This window comes from Heterodontus francisci, unplaced genomic scaffold, assembly GCF_036365525.1.
Source record: "Heterodontus francisci isolate sHetFra1 unplaced genomic scaffold, sHetFra1.hap1 HAP1_SCAFFOLD_59, whole genome shotgun sequence".
Classification (NCBI taxonomy): domain Eukaryota; kingdom Metazoa; phylum Chordata; class Chondrichthyes; order Heterodontiformes; family Heterodontidae; genus Heterodontus; species Heterodontus francisci.
The window spans coordinates 7,065,772-7,070,463 of record NW_027140758.1 but is presented as its reverse complement, the minus strand read 5'-3'; the positions used below and the strand labels follow the sequence as shown (position 1 = coordinate 7,070,463).

Here is a 4,692-nt window from a genome sequence, read left to right as displayed (position 1 = left end):
TTTTTGTTTCAGATTTACAGCATCCGCAGTATTTTGCTTTTATATTCCTTTTGGTGATGTGTGCTCAGCCTTGTTAAATCAGCAAAGGCAGCAGGAAATGCAAATCCTGAAGAGTTTTGAAAGAGTAAAGAAGGAGAAAGTGTTGCCAGTGACAGAAGGGTCAGTAACCAGAGGAAACACATTTAAAGTAATTGACAAAAGAATTCGAGTTGTGATGAGGAGATTGTTTTTTCAGCAGTGTGTTGTTCTGGTCTGGAATGCAATCCTGAAAGGTCAGTGGAAGCAGATTCAATGTTAACTCTAAATGGAATTGGATATGTACCTGACATGGAAAATATAACAGGGCAATGGGGGAAAGGACCGGAGAGCGGGATGTGGGATTAATAGAATAGCTCTGTTAAATATCCAGCAAATGCACAGTAATAAGGTTCAGTGCTTGGACCTCAGATATTTTCACTCTATCAATGGCAGAGAAGGCTCGAGGGACCATGTGGCTACTCCTCATGTTCTTCCCAGTGTCCAGGATAAAGTGTAACATGACACTGATTTCCAGATGGCCGACACAAATGCAACAGACATCTTTTCTGGAAACATCACATTTAAAGTGAGAAACTAATCAGAAGGCACGTACGGGGATTGAAGCCGTAATCTTCAGTTTACAAGACTGACGCCTTACCACTTGGCCACCATGCCTTTTCTTAATGGACATCTGAGGCTCCAGAGGAGGATTTGTGATTCTTTTTCAATTTGGTTGAAACAGCATCGAGAAACATGCACAGAAATAAAGAGGGATTGTGGAATGGGAAACAGATCAGCCTCATTTACATCATCAGCATCATGAAATCTTCATTCAGACGTTCCATTCCCATCCTCAGCTTTTCTCACATCTGTACAATAATATTAGAGTGGACATTGTGTTGTTACTTGGCAGATTATATAAATAGACTATGTGCATCATCACAGGAAGTGATGTAATATAATCTGTACAGCACCTCATGGAGAGTTGTCGATGAAACCTTCAATGCAAGATGTGCAGAGTAAACTCAGGTTATTTTAACCGTCAGATTCTTATAAATTGTGTACTAAGCCTTGACAGATATCAGAATATTATATGGGGGCCACAGTAAACCAAAGCGAAGATGGAGAAATCTTTGCCTGCACCTTTGAAAAGGTCACTGGACTGAACCAAGCCGAGGAGTGGCCGAGATGGTTCCAGAGGTTTGCAAGGTATCGTACTGCATCGGGTCTCGTGCAGAAGCCAGACATGGAGCAGGTCAGTACGCTATTGTCTGCAATGGAGGGAGTGTGCAGGCAACATCCTCATGAAGAACAGAAGGCTACATGTGAAGAAGTTATTAAGGCACTCAAGACCTATTTTAATTGAGGGAAAAAATGTCATCGTGGAGCCAAAGTTAAAACGCTGCATTTGTTGACAACGCAACCACCAGGTGACGCTGTACTAGCACATGCGCAAATGCAGCCTCTTCCACTGAAACGTCACTGTCTGTGACATTCAGGCAGCTGCCAGGATTAAAGATGGAGCTACTCAATTTCTCACAGAAAACAACTTCGACCCAAAAATCCCCTCAAAGGTTGCCATCACCGCCTCCGTCCCACCCCAACAGTCCCCCGCTACCTCTTGCTCATTCGCCAGTTATATAGTACCAAGTCATCTTAATTCACCGAAAGTGAATTACTTTAGGAGCAGTGACTGTCGTTTCATAAGCAAATATGGCACATATCTACACAATGGACATGTTTTGGTTGATACTCGGAGAACGTTGCGCTATTTGAAGTCTCATTAGAAGGACAGCACCTCTGACAGTGCTGCACACCTTCTGTAATTCAGTGAGGTTTCATAGAGTCATAGAGTTATACAGCACAGAAACAGGCCCTTCGGCCATCATGTCCGTGCCGGCCATCAAGTACCTATCTATTCTAATTCCATTTTCCAGCACGTGGCCGTAGCCTTGTATTCTGTGGCGTTTTGAGTGCTCATCCAGATACTTCTTAAATGTTGTGAGCGTTCCTGCCTCCACCACTCCTTCAGGCAATGTGTTCCAGATTCCAACCACCCTCGAGGTGAAACATTTTTTCCTCAAGTCCCCTCTAAACAGTGCCATCCCATTCTCCGGACGATCATTCCCCGCTTCCCCCCATCCCACTCTCTGACTGCTCACTCCCCGCTTCCCCCACCACCACCCCCATCCTGCTTTATGGCCGCTCACACTCCAGGCCATGGGCTCTGCCGCTTCCCTCCTCTCGGCCACTCGCTCCAACATTGCCCCATCTCCCCTCGAGGCTCGCCTTGCTTTATCGGGTGATGCGGTGAAGAATGATCGCATGTTGGAGCGAGAGGCCGAGAGGAGGGAAGCAGCATGGCTTAGAGCTAATGTCTGGAGGGACGTGGGGGGGAAGCGGGGCGTGAGTGGACGGAGAGAGGGCAGTCCGGGGGTGGGGGTGGTAGCAAGCGGCCGGAGGGCGGGGGAGCGGGGTAGCGAGGAGCGGGCTGTGAGCGGCCTGGAGTGAGTGGCTGAGAGGAGGTAGAGAGTTTTCCCGCGCATGCGCCACTTCGTCCTGGAAGACGTAGGCAGGGCATGCGCAGCATCTCAGAGCGCAGGAGACTGTTTGTGCATGTGCGAGCTTGGAGCACTCTGATGACGTCGGCTGGCTGCTGCATTGTCAGGAATCACTTTGAATTTAATAAGCGTACAAAACAGAAAGGGGAGAGTATTCACTCATTTATCAATGACTTGTACAAACTCACGGAGGATTGTGAATACCGCAACTTAAGAGAAGAGCTGAATGGAGACAGGATTGTGTTCGGGGTATTAGACAACACCCTTTCAGATCATCTACAGTCCAGGGCTGATCTCACATTAACGAAAGAGTATCAATTGAGCAGACAAACAGAGGTTAGAAAGTTTAACCAATCCGTTGTTCGAGGGGACAGGGAGAGTCTGATCTCGAGAGTAGCAGACTCAATTGAATTTGTTAAGAAAACAAAAGGAAAAATTAGTGGTAAAAGACAAGAAAGACGGGAAGAGCATCTAGTGGTAGCTGCAACCAATTGCAGTAGGTGTGGCCGAGAGAGACACAAGTGGGAAAACTGCCTCGCCAAAGAAGCTGAGTGTTTTTCCTGCAGAAAGATGGGACACTTTCAGTCAGTGTGTGGCAGTAAAATACCAGCACTGAATATAATTAAAGGGAAATCCCCAGAGAGCAAAAACATTAATGAAGTACAGGATATCCAAAGTGTGGAAATACATTTTTTAGGTGAAATCCAGGAAATAAAGTGAGAGTTGCTGGACGACAGAAATTCTGAAATATTTTAAGACAGAGGTAGATAGATTCTTGATAAACAAGGGGGTGAAAGGTTATTGGGGGCAGGTGGGAATGTGGAGTTGAGGTTAAAATCAGGTCAGTCATGATCTTATTGAATGGTGGAGCAGGCTCGAGGGGCCGAGTGGTCTACTCCTGCTCCTAATTGGTATGTTTGTATGTAAGAAAACATGTTCTAGATACAATTCGAACTATCATTTGTTTGGAAATGGATTTGAACCCTTTTATCAAAAGGTTATAGAGCTTTAATTTTTCTACAATTAACAGGCAAATCCTTGTGGAGTTGAGATTGAGAGAAACAATGGGCTGGATTCTATAGAGCCCTCGACGTCGAGATCTGTGGTGGGGGTGGGGTGGGGGCCGCCTGAAGATGGCCCCGGATGAGACCCGCCACGGACCTCAACGCCGGCAGGGCCTGGCTCGATATTGCCGGCGACGGCGAGGCCTTGTGGGGGACCTCCACCGCTCGGCAACGGGACCACAAACCTGCATTAATTATTATCAAATCACTTCCTGATGTTCCGCTGCGATCTTCAGCCCAGTGGCCGGCACTGCCGTGCCTTCGGAGCCCCACCCGGGCAAATGAGGTGCAACACTGGTGGGGAGGGGGGAGAAGGTAAGTTTCTCAGTGTGGGGGTGGGGGGACGGAGTCAAATTAATGTCATGGGTGTAGGGGATGGTGGGAAGGGTTATAGTTTACAGTTTGTGCAGCTTTGGGCGGAAGGTCAGATGGTAAAGGTAGGTTTTGGGAGGGAAGGGCAAATAATTAATTTAACTGTTATTGGGGGGATGGGACAGAGGCAAAAGCAATGTATTTATTTCATTTCATTTAATCTTCCTTTAAATATTTTCCAGTAGGACTAACAGCCCTTTAAAAATGGCTGACACTCCAGTTCAGTACTAAGGCAGTGCTGCACTATCAGAAATGCTGTTTTTCAGGTGAGACAGAAAATTGAGGATCCCTCTGCCCTCTCAGGTGGATGTTAAAGGTACCATGGCACTATTTCAGAGAATAGAAGGGGAATTATTTCTGGGATGCTGGTCATTGTTTAACCCTGAATCAACATTACTTCAAAACAGATTATCTCGTTTTTATCACGTTGTTGTTTCTGGGAGATTGCTGTGCGCACATTGGCCACCATGTTTCCTACATGACTACAGTGACTACACTTGGAAAGTCCTTCATTGGCTGTAAAAGGCTTTGCAATGTCCTGTGGTCGTGAAATGCAAGTCTTGCTTTTTCCATTGTCATCAGTGTCATTGTGATCAAAAGATAGGATTCGTGAACACAAAGTTTAAATCAATTTTGATTAAAATAATGTAAAAGCATCTATATTCTTGCACTGTACT

The 4,692-nt window shown here is 46.1% G+C and overlaps 1 non-coding gene across 1 annotated transcript; it reads right to left on the bottom strand.

Annotated features, from left to right (window-relative positions):
- Positions 1–621: 621 nt before the first annotated feature.
- trnat-ugu (transfer RNA threonine (anticodon UGU)) lies at positions 622–693 on the bottom strand. The gene has a single exon. It is a non-coding gene; the product is annotated as a tRNA-Thr (tRNA).
- Between the last annotated feature and the right edge of the window lie 3,999 nt (positions 694–4,692).